Source organism: Pan troglodytes, chromosome 10 (assembly GCF_028858775.2).
Source record: "Pan troglodytes isolate AG18354 chromosome 10, NHGRI_mPanTro3-v2.0_pri, whole genome shotgun sequence".
Lineage (NCBI taxonomy): Eukaryota > Metazoa > Chordata > Mammalia > Primates > Hominidae > Pan > Pan troglodytes.
This window is the reverse complement of record NC_072408.2, coordinates 24,034,873-24,052,366: the sequence shown is the minus strand read 5'-3', so window position 1 is coordinate 24,052,366 and position 17,494 is coordinate 24,034,873.

Here is a 17,494-nt window from a genome sequence, read left to right as displayed (position 1 = left end):
CCCCAAACATACTGTGGGCTCTGTTGGCCTCTGTACCTCTGAAAACATACTCATTTGAGAGCTTCATTTGGTTTCTTTAGGAGACCCATTGGACCATGTCCACTTCTCTGAGTCTTTTGATCCTTTTTCATAGTCTTACATGACATTTTTGGCACTTCTATTTTATTTAATATTATGTTTCCCACAAATCGTCTCAAAATTTATATTGGAACCAACTCTTCTAAAAGTGGCCAAAAAAGATGATCCCCATATCAACAATGTTTTTCTTATCCAACTCTAGGGTCAATATTCCTGAATCTGGTTCCCTCAGGATCCACAACCAGGAATACTTCTCTTATATTTCACACTATATGTTAGCCAACTACTATAACTCCTTAGCATACACCCCTTATATTTCTTTACTAGGTCCAGCACTTCTATATTTTAAACATGCTAATCACCTTTGTTATGGATCTGGTAACTACAGAGAGTCAAGGGAAGATACTGAGGAGAGAACTCATCATTTCTTAAGGCACCTGACCCTATGGTGCTTCTACATAATCTTCAAAAAAAGGGGAACGTCCATCTTCCAACAAGCGAGAATAGGCCAGTTCTCCAAGCTCCAAGAGTTCCGGATAGCTTTGGTTCACTTCAAGGTTCTTTAGTAGTCTTTACCAGGGTCTAACTCATTTTATATTAGAAGAATAAATTTGTCATTGTAGACATGCTGAAGCTGAGAATTCTACCTTTTATTCTAATCTTACCAAAAAAAAAAAATCCTGAAGTCAAACTTTTATTCTTTCTACTGTCCAGTTATAGTAGATAAATGTCACCATAAATTCTGCCAAGTATACTGTCTGATTGACATTTTACTTTACATTTGTGATTAATAAGCCTAAGCCCATTATTTTCTTTCTTCAAATCGTCAAATATACTCACCCAAAGCAACTCAATTTCATAGGATTTCTAATCACTCACATACTTATTACTACCACAAAGATTGCACAAGTCAGTATATTTCCTGCTTTATCTCACCCAAGTTTACCACAGTTGAAATCCTTTACAATTGCATTCATACAGCTCCACTTTCCACCAGTAATGGAGTCATAACTCTCACATACTACTGGGTGTTCCAACTCCAGAATTCCATTTTTACAGTCTACTTATTAGGATTACTTCTGCTACCAAATATCTAAGGCTGCATTCTCTAGAAGAAGAGATGTGACAAGGACTTATATGCACATGAATTGAAGAAATACTTTTCAGGAAAACCTGCAAAGAAGTGAAAAATAAGAAAAAAAGTAAGAATGAGGTCTCAAGTAACATCAAATAACGTCTGATCTTTTCTTGCTTCACAAGGTACCCTGGAGCATAAGTCATATTACACAATTATTCCTCTTTGAGAAAAAAGGGTACAACTCTTATCACTATATCTGTCAGTCATTACTCAGGGATCCTCACTGGTGATGAAGCTTTTATCAGCAGAGAGCAATTCTCAAGAGAAGAAAGGAAATACGAGTCATTATCAACAAATCCTCATAGCATCTGGGTAATGAGAGATCTGAACAAAACACGTGACAGCATCTATTGCACTGACACATAGTAAATACTCAGTGTTAATTGAAATAAAAATTATATATGCCAACCTCTATTAATTATACATAGTTATCATTTTAACAATAATATTATCAGAGTTACTTGAGAAGCTTTTTTCAAAATGTATATACCCACAAATTATCAGCATTTCTTTGAGGATGTTGGTGGAGAACACAAACATATTTTGAAAATAAGTCCCAGTTGTTACTAATATATACCAACATACACACACACACACACGTACACATACACACACATACACACACACATACACCCTGTGAATAATTATAAGATGTCCTTTAGAATTTGACCTTGCTTACTATTTTAATTTTCATCTCTTCCAACTCCTACATTTGATGTTATTTTCATTCATCAATGTATATTTCTCTAAATATATAAAGTTGTTTTATACTTCCATTAGTTGGAAATGGTCTTCACTTCTCCCTCAGTCAGTTTCATATACCAATGCATGCACAAGCATGCTCTGTTCTCTCTCACACACACATACAAATATACACACACCCCCACACAAATATTTCTGATATTTTGGGGCCTTTTTGAATATACTTGCCTTTGTTTTATTCTACTTATATGCCACTATTATTGTGAGGCTGTCATTTATACTTCTATACATAATTTACTATTCCATTCTTAGAGCTCCTACAGGTAAATTCACTTCAACTGACTCTATTGTATTTAAACGTTTATTATTCTAAACTATGAAATCAACAAAAGGACAGTTTGAGTCTAATTATTTGAGGGATATTTTATTAAGTGCAGAATTTGAGGTTGGTCGTTATTTTCTTTTAGCTCCTTGAAAATAGCATTCCATAGTCATCGGCATCCATTGTTTCTGTTGGGCAGTCTGATGTCCCTCTTATTACTGACCTTTTGGAAGTAATCTTCTTCTCCTTCCCCCATTCCTGGAGCTCTTGCAATTTTTGTTTTCTTTATCTTTGGTTTTTCAATGGTTTTATATGTTATGCTAGGTGTTGATTTCATTTAATTACTACTGCTTAAGATTTTTAGTGATCATTGAACTTATGATGTTGAAATCTTTCAATGACTGTGACCTTTTAATTCAGTAATTATTTATCCAGCCATGGCTAATATACTCCTAAACGTATATTCTTAATTTTGGTTATTATGTTTTTAGTTCTAAACTTTTATTTATTTTTTTAGAAACAGATTTAAGATATAATTCATATAATTCACCCTTCTGAAGTGTAGAACTTTCTAATTTTTAGTATATTTAGAATTGTGCAACCACCACAATCAACTTTGGGACATTTTCAGCACCACAAAAAGAAATCTAGTACCCATTAGCAATCACTCTTCATTTTCCTCTAACTTGTGCAGCCCTGGTAATCACTCAATCTATTTTATGCCTCTATAGATTTGCCTTTTCTGGATATTTTCTACACAGGGAATTATACAATATGTAGTCTTTTGTGATGGCCTTCTTCACTTCACATATTTTTAAGGTTTATTCATGTTGTAAAATGCGTCGGTACTTTATTGTTTTTTATTGCTCTATAATAGTTCATTGTATGGATATATCTCATTTCCTTATTCATTCATCAGTTGATGTAAATTTGGGTTGTTTTTATTTTTGGTTATTATGAATAATGTTTCTATGAACATTTTTGTACAAAAGTTTTTATGTGAACATAAGTCTTAATTTCCTTTGAGTATATAATTAGTCATAGAATTGCTTGGCCATATGGTAACTGGATATTTTGGAGAAACTGCCAGACTGTTTTCCAAAATGGCTGCACTATTTTACATTTACACCAGCAGCATATGAGGCTCCAATTTCTTTGCATCTTTGACAAAACTTGCTATCATTTGATATTTTCATTATTGCCCTCCTAGGGCATGTGAAGTGGTATCTCATTGAGATTTTTATTTTTGTTTCTCAATAAATAATAATGTTGAACATAGTTTCATGTGCTTACAATTTCTATATCTTTTTTGGAGAAAGGTCTGTTTAAATCCTGTGTTCATTTTTCAATTGGGAATTTCATCTTCCTAATGTGGAGTTTTAAGAGCTTTAAACACACACACACATGCATGCAAACACACACACACACACATTCTGGGTAAAAGTCCTTTATCAAATATATAATTTGCAAATATTTTCTCTCAATCAGTGAACACTCTGTTTAACTTATTGATGGTATACGCTGAAGCACAAAAGATTTTTTTTTATTTTGATGAAGTCCAATTTATTTGTTTTTTATTTTGTTTCCTTAAGCTTTTGGTGTCATATATAAGAAACCATTTACTAATATAAGGTCAAGAAGATATATGCTTATGTTTTCTTCTAAGATTGTTACAATTTGAGCTTTTACATGCAGGTTATTTATTCATTTTGAGTTAATTTATATGTGTGGTAAGAGGTGGAGGCTCCAAATTCTTTCTTTTTGATCAAGATATTTGTTGTACCAGAATCATTTGTTTAAAAGACTATTCTTTACCCATTAGGCTGACTTAACACCTTATTAAAAATCATTTAATAGTCAGAGGTGGAGCAAGATGGCTAAATAGAATTCTGCAGCAATTGTTCCCACAGGAACACCAAATTGAACAACTATTCACACAAGAAAGCACCTTCATAAGAACCAAAAATCAGGTGAGTGATCACAGTACCTGGTTTTAACATCAAAGCAAGAAAAGGCACCAAAGAGGGTAAGACAGACATTCTTGAATTGCCAACACCACCCTTCTCCCTTACTCCAGCAGTAGCTGTGTGGCACAGAGGTGGAATCTGTTTGCTTCAGGGAGACAGACAGCAGTTATTGTGGGACTGTGACTTGGAAATTAGTGCTACCTGTCACAGTGGAAAGCAACACAGGGCAGAATTTGGCCAGCCCTCTAAAGGGACCATTTACACCAGCCCTGGCTCCAGGGGAATCATCCATCCCAGTGTTCAGAACTTGAGCTCCAGCTAGCTCCAGCACTATGAGCTAAAGTTCCCTGGGGTTCTAAATAAATGCAAAAGGCAGTCTAGGGCACAAAGACTGCAATTTTGGGGAAAGTCTTTGTGCTCTACTGGGCTCAAGACCAGTGAAATTGGGGTGCATAAAAATTAGTGAGATACACAACCTGGGACAGCCAAGGGAGTGCTTGTGTCACCCCTCCCCCAATCCCAGGCAGCATAGCTCACAGCTCCAGAAGAGACTGTTTCTTTCTGCTTAAGGAGAGGAAAGTATAGTGTAAAAAGGACTTTGTCTTGCAATTTGGACACCAGCTAAGCCACAGTAGGATACAGCATGAGGCAGAGTCCTGAAACTCGTATTCCAGGCCCTAGCTCCTGGATGATATTTCTAAACTGAATCTGAAGAGAACATGGTGCCTTGAAGGGCGGCACCCAATTCTGGAAAGATTCATCACCTGCTAATTAGAGAGAGCTTGGGCCTTGAATCAACAGCAGTGGTAGCCAGGCAATACTTGTTGTGGACCTTGGGTGATACCCAGTGCTGTGATGGCTGCAGGTGTAACTCAACACATTCCCAGCTGTTGTAGTCATGGGAGTAGACTCCTTTTGCTTGAGAAAAGAAGAGGGAAAAGTAAAGGAGACTTCATCTTGCAGCCTGTGTACCAGCTCAGTAACAGTGGGGTAGGGTAATATGTGAGTTCTTAGAGTCCCCAATTCCAGGACTTGGTTCCTGGATGGTATTTCTGGACTTACCCAAGGCCAGAGGGGCAATCACTGCCCTAAAGGGAGAGTTCGAGGCCTGGTAGTGTTAACCATAAGCAGACTGAAGAAATCTTGGGCTTCTAATTGTCATTAGTGGTAGCCAGGTAGCACTTGCCATGGGCCTGGGGTTGGGGAGGCCATGGGGAGAGACTCCTTCTGCTTGAGGAAAGAAGAAAGAAGAGTGTAAAGGTCATTGTCTCATGGCTTGAGGGCCAGTTCAGCCACAGTAGAATAGAGCACCAAGTAGATTCCTAAGGTTTCTGACTCCAGGCCCTGGCTCCTGCATGACATTTCTGGACCTACCTTGGGCTGCAGGGGAGTGCACCACCCTGAATGGAAGGACACAAGTCTGGCTGGATTCACCACCTTCTAACTGAAGAGCCCTTGGGCCTTGAGTGAAATTGGTAGTAGTTAGGCAGTGGTTGCCACAGACCTTGGCCAAGACTCACTGCTCTGTTGGCTTCAGTTCTGACCCAGCAAAGTCCCAGTTGTGGTGGCTACAGGTGGGCTTGTGTCAATCCTTTCCCAGCTTCAGGCAACTCAGCATGGAGACATATATTCCATTTGTCTGGGGTAAAGTAAGGGAAGAGAACAAGAGTCTCTGTCTGGTAGCCTAGGGAATTCTCTCAGATCTTACCCAAGACCACCAAGGTGGAACATCTACAAGCCTTCAAGAGTTATAGTTTTACTGGGCTTGGGGTGTCCTCTAATGCACATACAGCTACAGTGACTAAGGACTTAGATCACAACACTCAATTTTCTGTGAATACATGGAAAGCTTGTTCAAGAAAGATGAGTGCAAATCCCAGACTGTGAAGACTACAATTAATACCTTACTCTTGAATACCCAGACATTAATGAACATCCACAAGCATCAAGACCATCTGAAAAATATGACCTCACCAAATAAACAAATTCAGGCAACAGTGATAAATCCCAGAATAACAGATAAGTGATCTTTCAAACAGATAATTCAAAAGACACGCTTGCAGGAAGATCAGTAATATTCAAGGCAACAGAGAGAAGGAATTCAGAATTCTACTAGATAAATTTAACAGAGATTGAAATAATTTTTAAAAATGTAGCAGAAATTCTAGAGCTAAAAAAATTGATTGACACAATGAAGAATGCATCAGTCTCTCAACAGTGTATTGATCAAGCAAAATAAACAATTAGTGAGCTTGAAGGCAGACTGTTTGAAAATACACAGAGGAGATAAAAGAAAAAAAAGGAATAAAGCATGCCTACAACCTGTAGAAAATAACCTCAAAATGGTCAAATCTAAGAGTTGTTGGCCTTAAAAAGGATGTAGAGAGATATATTGGGGTAGAAACTTTATTCAAAGGGAAAGTAACAGAGAACTTTCCAAATCTAGAGAAAGACATGAATATTCAAATATATGAAGGTTATAGATCACCAAGCAGATTTAACGCATATAGCACCACTACAAGACATTTAATAATCAAACTCCCAAAAGTCAAAGGAAAAAGAAAGATCCTAAAATCAATAAGAGAAAAAAACAAGCAATATACAAAAGAACTTCAATATGTTTGGCAACAGACTTCTCAGTGGAAACATTATGGGCCAGGAGAGAGTGGAATAATATATTTAAAATGCTGAAGAAAAGACATTTTTGTCTTTGAATAGTGTATCCAGTGAAAATGTCCTTCAGACATGGAGGAGAAATGAAGACTTTCCCAGATTTATAGAAGCTAAGGGATATTATCAATACCAGCACTGTTCTACAAAAATGTTAAAGAAAGTTTATCAATTTGGAAGAAAAATACATTAACAGGCAATAAGAAATCACCTGAAAGTACAAAACTCATTTGTAATAGTAAGTACACAGACAAGCACAGAATATTATAACATTGTAATTGTAGGTTTTAAACTCATATCTTGAGGAGAAAGACTAAAAGATGAATTTATCAAAATAATAACTAAAACAACTTTTTAAGACAGTATAATAAGATATGACTATTAACAACAAGATGTTAAAAAACAGGGAGGTGAAGTTAAAGTGTAGAGTTTTTATTGGTTTTCTCTTTGCTTATTTGTTAGTCTGTATGTTTCCTTTTACAATCAGTGTTAAGTGGTCATGAATTGAAAATAATTACGTACAATACATCTACAAGCCTCATGGTATCCTCAAATCAGAAAACCTACAACAGACACATAAAATACAAAAAGCAAGAAATTTAAACATACCAGCAGGAAAAAAATTACCTTCACAAAAAGGGAGACAGGAATAAAGAAGGGAAGAGAGGACCAGAAAACAAATAAGAAAATGGCAGGAATAAGTTCCTACTGATTAATAATAAAATCAAATTTAAATGAACTGAACTGTAATCAAAAGACAAAGAGTGGCTGAATGGATAGAAAAACAAAACACAATAATCTGTTGCCTATATGAAACACACTTCACCTATAAAGACACACATAGACTGAAAACAAAAACGATGGAAAAAGTTATTCCATGCAAATCAAAACCAAAAAAACAAGCAAGAGTACATACACTTATATAGAAAAAAAAGATTTCAAGTTAAAACCTGTAAAAAGAAACATGGAGATCAGTATATAATAGTAAATGGGTCAATTCAGCAAAAGGATATAACAATTATATGTGCACCCAATGCTCGAGGACCCAGACATATAAAGAAAATATTATTAGAGCTAAACAGAAAAATAGACCCTAATACAATAATATCTGGAGACTTAAACACCCCACTTGAGCACTGGACAGATCACCCAGACAGAAAGTCAACAAACAAACATTTGACATATCTGCACTATAGACCAAATGGTCCTAATAGATTTCTATTCTTCTCAGCACATGGATCATTCTCTAGGATAGACCATATATTTGGCCACAACATCAGTCTTAAAAAATTTATAAAAATTGAAATTATGGAAAATATCTTTTCTGACCATATGGAGTAAAAATAGAAAGCAATAATAACAGGAATTTTAGAGATTATACAAATACATGTAAATTAAACAATATGCTGCTGGATGGCCAGTGGGTGAATGAAAAAAAAAGAAATTTTAAAAATTTCTTGAAATAAATGAAAATGAAAACCCAACACACCAGAACCTATGGGATACAGTAAAAGCAGTATTAAGAGGCAAGTTTATGCTAATAAGTGACTACATCTGAAAAGTAGAAAAGCTTCAAATAAACAACCTAATGATGGATCTTAAAGAATTTAAAAAGCAATAGAAAACCACATACAAAATTATTAGAAGAAAAATAATAAAGATGAAAACAGAAATAAAATCGAAACAAAACAATAAAAAGATAAATAAAACAAAACCTTGGTTTTTTTGAAAAGTTAAAGAAAATCTACAAACCACTTGCCAGATGTGATGGTTAATTTTGGGTGTCAACTTGATGGGATTGAAGAATGCAAAGTATTGGTCTTGGGAGTGTCTGTGAGGGTGTTGCCAAAGGAGACTAACATCTGAGTCAGTGGACTGGAAGAGGCAGACACACGCTCAATATGAGTGGACACTATCTAATCAGCTGCAAGTGCAGCTAGGATAAAAGCAGGCAGAGGAATGTGGAAGGACTAAACTTAGTCTTAGTCTTCTGCCTGCATCTTTCTCCCATGCTGGATGCTTCCTGCCCCTGAACATCAGACTCCAGGTTCTTCAGCTTTGGGACTCCCGGGCCTTTGACCACAGTCTGAAGTCTGCACTGTCAGCTTTCCTACTTTTGAGATGTTGGGACTTGGACTGACTTCCTTGCTCCTCAGCTTGCAGATGGCATATTGTGTAACTTTACCATGTGATTCTGTGAGTCAATACTCCTTAATAAATTCCCCTTTATATATACATCTTTACTATTAGTTTTGTTCCTCTAGAGAACCCTGACTAATACACCATGCAAGGATAAAACCAGAGAATACTCATAAATAAAATCAAAGGTGAAAAGGGAGACATTGTAACTGATACTACAGAAATTCAAGGGATCATTAGAGACTACTAGGAGCAACTATATGCCAATGAATTTGAAAGCCTAGAAGAATTTGTTAAATTCCTTGACACATCCAACCTACCAAGATTGAACCAGGAAGAAATACAGAATCTGGATAGACCAATAACAATTGAAGCCATAATTCAAAGTCTCCAGGCCAACAAAGCCCAGGACCTGATGATTTCACTGCTGAACTTTACCAAACATTTAAAAAAGAACTTAATACCAGTTCTACTCAAACTATTCCAAAACACAGATGAGGAGAGACTATTTCCAAACTAATTATGTTAGGTCAGTATGACTCTGATAACAAAACCAGATAAAGATACATTAAAAAGGATAAGTACAGTCTAAAATCCCTGATAAACATTGATGCAAAAATCCTCAACAAAATACTAGCAAACAAATTTCAACCACACATTAAAAAGATCTTTCATTATCACCAACTGTAATTTATCCCAAGGATGTAAAGATGTTCCAACATATGCAAATCAATCAATGTGATACATCATATCAACAGAATGAAGAATAAAATCCATATTACTTCAGTTGATGCCAAAAAAGCATTCGATAAAATTCAACATCCCTTCATGATAAAACTCTTAAAAATGGTGTAGAAGAAACATTCCTTAATACAATAAAAGCCATATATGACAGACCTACAGCTAGTATCATACTGAAAGGGGAAAAACTAAAAGCCTTTCTTCTAGGATCTGGAATATGACAAGGATGCCCACTTTCACCACTGTTATTCAACATAGTACTGGAAGTCCTAGCTAGAGCAATCAGAGAAGACACAGAAATAAAGGGAATCCAGATTGGAAAGAAATAAGTCAAATTAATCTTGTTTGTAGATGATATGATCTTATATTTGAAAAAACCTAAGGATTCCACAAGAAAACTGTTAGAACTAATAAGCAAATTCAGTAAATTTGCAGGATACAAAATCAACATACAAAAATCAGCCACATTTCTATATTTGAACAATGAACAATCTGAAAAAGGTATCAGCAACAGATAAACTTCACCAAAGAAGTGAAAGAGTGCTACAGTGGAAACTATAAATCATTGATGAAAGAAATTGCAGAGGACACAAAAAATGAAAGGATATCCCATGTTCAATGATTAGAAAAATCAATATTGTTAAATTGTTCATATTACCCAAAGCAATCTACAGAGTCAATGCAATCCCTATCAAAATACCAATGATATTTTTCATTGAAATAGAAAAAAAACATCCTAACATTAATATGGAACCACAAAAGACCCAGAATAGCCAAAACCATCTCAAGAAAAAAGAACGAAACTGGAGGAATCACATTATCTGACTTCAAATTATATTACAAAGCTGTAGTAACCGAAACAGCATGATACTGGCATAAAAACAGACACACAGACCAATGGAGCAGAATAGAAAACACAGAAATAAATCTACAGTGAACTCATTTTTGACAAAGTTGCCAAGAATATACAATGGGTAAAGGACAAGTCTCTTCAGTCAATTTTTCTGGGAAAACTGGATATCTATATGCAGAAGAATGAAACTACACCCCTATCTCTCACATAAAAATATCAAATCAAAGTAGATTTAAGACTTAAGTCTACACCTGAAAATATGAAACTACTACAAAGAAAACATTGGGGAAACTCTCTAGGAAATCAATCTGAGCAAAGATTTCTTGAGTAATACCCCAAGAGCACAGGAAACTGAAGCAAGAATGGACAAATGGGATCACATCAAGTTAAAAACTTTCTGCACAGCAAAGTAAAGAATCAATGAAGTGATGAGACAACCCACAGAATGGGAGAAAATATTTGCAAACTATCCATCTGACAAGGAAGTAACTGACAGAATATATAAGGAGCTCAAACAACTCAATAGAAAAATAAATCAAATAAACCGATTAACAAATGTGCCAAAGATCTTAATAGACATTTATTTAAAAAAGACATACAAATGGCAAACGGGTATATTAAAAAGTGGGGTATATTAAAAAGTGCTCACCATCATTGATTATTAGAGAAATGCAAATCAAAACTACAATGAGATATCATCTTACTCCAGTTAAAATGGCTTTTATCCAAAAGACTGGCAATAATGAATGCTGACAAAGATATGGAGAAAGGGAAATCCTCATACACTCTTGGTAGAAATGTACAGCCACTATGGAAAACAGTGTGGATATTCCTCAAAAAACTAAAAATAGAACTACCATATGAACCAGCAACTCCACTGCTAGGTATATGTCCAAAGGAAAGGACATCTGTATGTTGAAGAGATATCTATATTCCTATGTTTATTGCAGTACTGTTTACAATAGCCAAAATTCAGAAGCAACCAAGTGTTCATCAACAGACTAATGGATAAAGATGTGGTACATATACAAATGGAGTACTATCCAGCCATAAAGAAGAATGAGATCCTGTCATTTGCAGCAACATAGCTGGAACTGGAGGACATTATGTAAAGTGAAATAAGTCAGACACAGAAAGACAAACTTCACATGTTCTTACTCACATGTGGAAGCTAAAAATTAAAACAAACATATGGAGGTAGAAGGTAGAATGATGGTTATCAGAGGCTGGGAAGGGTAGTGGGGTAGAGGAAGTCTGGATGGTTAAAGGGTACAAAAATATCATTAGATTGAATGAATATGATCTAGTAATTTATAGCACAATAGGATGATTAAAGTTAATAATAATTGTACATTTTTAAATAACCAAAAAGGTATTATTTAAATGTTTGTAACACAAAGAAATGATAAATGCCCCCATTGATTAGAAGGATAAGAAAAAAAGAAGAAACGATAAATGCTCAAGGTGATACATACCCCATTTACCCTGATGTGATTATTACACATTGTATATCTTTATCAAAATATCTCACGTACTGCATAAATAAATACACTTACTGTGTACTCACAAAATTTTTTAAAAATCAATTAACTGTAAATATAATTATCAATTTCTGTACTTTGAATTCTGTTTCATCAGTGTGTCTCACTATCATTACAGTTAGCATATTATTTTGATTACTGTAGTTTTATAGTATATTTTGAAATAAGGAAGTATGAGTCTTCAAACATTGTTCATATTTGACATCATTTTTTACATTCCGGGCCCCTTACATTTCCTTATTAATTATAGTATCTCTTGTCAATTTCTGAAAAAAAACTCTGCATTTATTTTGTTTTGCTTTCTTTTTTCTATATTATTTTTGATATTTATTTATTGTATTTTAAATTAATACATAATAATGTATACATTTATAGATACATGTAATATTTTGATGCATGCATACAATATGTAATGATCAAATGAGGGTATTTTGGATATTCATCACCTCAATTATTTATCATTACTTTGCATTGGAAACATTTAAAATATTCTCTTTTAGCTACTTTGAAATATACAATAGTGTGTTGAATCTGTAGATCAACTTGAAGAGTATCTCCATCTTAAAAATATTGCCTTCCCATCCATAAATATAGTTTGTCTTTCCATTTATTTATGTCTTTTTAATTTTTTCAACAACACATTGTAGTTTTCATATCACTCACTTCTCAATTTTATTTCTAAGTATTTTATTCTTTCTGAAGTTATTATAAGTGAAATAATTTTCTTAATTTTTAGATGTTTACCTTGACTATTCCAACATTTCTCAATTAATTTATTAGTTCAAAATTTAATAATTGGTTCTAATCTTTTGTAAATTTCTTAGAATTTTTTTTATACCCAGGTTCATGTCATCTGAAAATAAAATGTTATTTCTTCCATTCAGATGTAAACACATTCTGTTTATTTTTCTTAATTGCCTTGATTGTACCACCAGTACAATGTTGAATAGAATTGGCAACAAGCATCTTTGTCTTTTTTACTTCTGATCTTTTGAGTAAAGCATTGTCTCTCATCATTAAGCAGGATGGTGGCTGTAGGTTTTTCATATAATTCTTTTAACATGTTTAGGAAGTTTCCTTAATTTTCTAGTTTGTTGAGTGCTTTTATCATGAAAAATTGAATTTGGTCAAATGTGTTTTCTACATCTATTGAAATTATCTTGTGGCTTATGTCTTTTATAATATTGATAGGGTGTTTTTTATATTAATTGACATTTGGATGTTAAATTAACCTTGCTTTCCTGGGGTAAATCCTACTTCATTATACTGTATATTTCTGTTTGTATTACTGAATTTGGCTTCCTTGAGGAGTTTTGTATCTATAATAATAAGGAGAACTGGTCTGATATTTTCTTTTCTTATGGATAGCTTTCTTTGGTTTTGGTGCCAGATTAATACTAGCCTCATAAAATGAATTGATAAATCTCTGTTCTATTTTTTTGAAACAGTTTGTGAGTAATTGGTATTAATCAAGTTTAAATGTTTGGTAAAAACCATGAATGAAGCAATTTGAACCAAGGGTTTTCCTTTTAGGGAGATTTTTGGTCACTGATCTTATCTCTTGTAATAGGTTTATTCAGATTTTCTGTTTATTATAAAGAAAATTTTGGTAGTTTGTGCTTAGGAATTTGTCCACTTCCCCTACATATCTAATTTCTTGGTAAACACTTGTTCACAGTATTGTCTTATAATTCTTTTTATTTCTGTAATATTAGTAGTGATGTCTCCTCTTTCATTCCTGCTTTTAGCAATTTGAGTCTTCTCTTTTCTCATCCCAGTCAATCTATCTAGATATTTGTTGTTTGTTGATGTTTCCAGGCAACTAACTTTTGATCATGTTAATTTTCTGTTTTTTTCTTATTTTTTATTTATTTTCACTTAATATTTATTTATTTATTTTTCTTCTGCTGATTTGGGGTTTCATTTGCTCTTAATTTTTCAGTGTCTTAATTTGGAAAGTTAAGCTATTGATATGAGGTCTTTCTTTTTTATATAGGCACTTACAGTAATAAATTTCCATCTAAATCTTGCTTTAGCTGCATCCCATAAGTTTTGGTATGTTGTATTCTCACTTTTGTTCATAAAAAAGGAAATTTTCTGACTTTCTGTCTATTTTTTTTTTGTTTGATGCATTGGTTATTTAGAGGTGTGTTATTTCATTTTTATTTATTTAAGAATTTCTCAAATTTCTTTTTGTTTTTTATTTTTTAATGTATTGCATCATGGTTGGAGAATACACTTTGCATTTAAGCAAGCATGGGGCCTATTGAGGCTTGTTTAGTGACTTAACATATGGTCTACTGAGTTGAATGTTTCATTCACCCTTGAGAAGAATGTGTCTGCAGCTGTTGTTAGAAGGAGTGTTCCACAGATGTCTCTTAGGCCTGGTGGATTTATAATATTTAAGTTTTGTATTTCCTTGTTTATCTTCTACCTAGTGGTTCTATCCATTATAGAAAGTTGGGTATTGAAGTCTCAATTACTATTGTTAAATGGTTTCTTACTTTATTTTTGCAGTTATTGTTTTATATATTTTGGAACTCTCTTGTTAGGTGCAAATATGTTTGTAATTGTCATATTTTCCTGATTGATGGATCCTTTTATCATTACAAATTATCTCTTTTTTTCTAGTGTATTATTTATTTTAAAGCTTATTTTGTCAGAGATTAATTAGTATGGCCACTTCCTTTTCCTTGTGTGTATGTGTTTATATTATATGTATAATTTATGTGGGTACGTAATAGGTGTATATATTTATGGGATACATGAGATGTTTTGATACAGGTATGCAAAATGAAGTAAGCAGATAATGGAGAATGGGGTATCCAAGCCACTTTAGTTTCTTATGTTTGCTTTTTTGCATAAGTCTTTTTGATCCTTTTACTTTCAATCTATTTGTATCATCAACCTGTTTCTCTATAGACAACATATAGTCAGATTTTGTACTTTTATCTAATCTTACAGTCTCTTTTTATTGGATTACTTAATTCATATTAATGTTATTATTAATATACTTGTCTATATGTCGATTTTGTTTTGTTTCGATGTGTCTGTCTACTTTGTTCCCCATCTTTTCCATTACTGATTTCTTTTGCATTATGTGAATATTTTCTGGTATAATGTTTAAATTTCTTTAGTAATTTTGTATTATATTTTTTACTTATTTTCTTAATGTTCACTCTAGGGCTTATAATACATATACCTTGACTTACCAGATCTACTTCTTATTTATCATATTTTAAGCTGAGGGGTAGGTAGGAAATATCACTCTTCTTCCCCTTTATTGTGCTGCTATTATTATATATATTATATCTGTATATTTGCTATGCCAAAAAATAGCTTGTTGTCACTGTTACTTTATATAATTGTATGTTGTTTGAAGAAGCTGGGAGAAAGGGGAGCAACTTTATGTTCATAAAGTTAATTATAATAATCTTTTTATTTACCTCTTCTTTATTTGTTTCTATGGATTTATCTACTGTCATCTCCTTACTCCAATAAAACTTTGCCTCCTTCTGCCTCCTTTTTTCTATTATAGTCAAATATATTATATTTATGTATGTTAAAGAAACAGTATACAATTGTATTTACATTGTTTTATACTATTGTTTTTTAAATAATAGAAGAGAAGAAATATGTAATTAAACTGTCTTAGATAATTACGTACATAATTCCTTTTGTTGATGGTTTTTGTTTTTTCATGTGGATTTCAATTACTTTCTAGAATTACTTATTTCAACCTAGAAAGTTTTTTAGTATTGCTTATGAGGCCGGCCTGCTGGCAAACAAACAAAAATCATTTTTGTTTTTCTAGGAATGTCAGTTTTATCCTTATTTTTGAAAGGCAGTTTTGCTGAATATGTGATTCTTGATGACAGTATTTATTTTCTTTTAGCACTATGAATATACCACCTGACTCGCTTCTCTTTTCCATTGTTTTAGATGAGAAGTCTGATGTTATACTTATTGCCGTTTTCTTGTATATAATGAGTTGTTTTTCTCTGGTTGCTTTTAAAATTTACCTCTTTGTCTTTATTCCTCAACATTTGTATGTGAGATGTCTGGGTGTTGGTCTCTGTGTTTATTCTATTTGGATTTTGTTAAGCTTCTTGGATGCACAGATAAATATTTTTATTGAATTTGGGGAGTTTTCAGACATTATTTCTTTAATATATTTTCTAATTTTTTCTCTATCTTCTTTCTTTCTGGTGCTGCCATATGTGTATGGTTGTATGCTTATTCATGTTCCGTATTTATTCAAAGTTTTGTTCTATTATTTATTTATTTTATTTTATTTTATTTTATTTTATTTTATTTTATTTTATTTTATTTTATTTTATCTTGAGGCAGAGTCTCCCTCTGTCACCCCAGCTGGAGTACAGTGGAGTGATCTTGGCTCACTGCCACTTCCACCTCCTGGGCTCAAGCGATTCTTGTGCCTCACCCTCCTGACTAGCTGGGATTACAGGCGCCCACCACCACATTTGGCTGATTTTTTGTATCTTTAATAGAGATGGGGTTTCGCCATGTTGCCCAGGCTGGTCTCAAACTCGTGAGCTCAGGTAGTCTGCCTGCTTCAGCTTCCCAAAGTGCTAGGATTACAGATGTGAGCCACCACTCCTGGCTGTGTTCTACTTTCTTTATTCTTTTTCTGATCTTCAGAATATTTAATTTCTATCAATCTTTGTTCAAGTTGACTAACTTTAGCATCACAAATCTGTTGAGCACTTCTAGTAAATTTTTCATTTTACTTATTTAAATTTTCAACTTCAGAATTTTCACTACTTTTTCAAATAAACTTTACCTCTTTATTATTATAATCTAGTTGATGAGATAATGTCATCATACTTTTACTTCTTTAAGTATAGTTTCCTTTAGTAGCTGTTTTAAAGTCTTTGCCTCACATCTCTATTCTCTCTAAATTCTCTCAGAGGCATTTTTGTTGCCTGCTTTTTTTTTCTGTGAAAACATTACACTTTACTATTTCTGCATGTCTTGTAATTCTTTTTGAAAACTGAACATTTTAGATAATATTTTGTAGCAATATTGGATACTGATCCTCCCCTCTCCTACCATCCAAATTTTTTGTTTCTTTGTTTAGTGATGTGAGTGAATGATTTTAGTGATGTCTATTTGCCCTACAGGGTATAGACTCTGATGTTTTTCTTGCCTTTCATTCATGTAATCTTCTCTCCTCATTTGCGTGTTACTTTTGACTGAGTGTCAGATGTGATATATAAAAATTGTAAAGCTCTCCTCAGAGAGAGGGCTCAGCCTTGAGCATGCGCACAGTCACCCTGTGATGACAGTACTTTTATCATTGCCCTCTTGGACTGTCTCTTT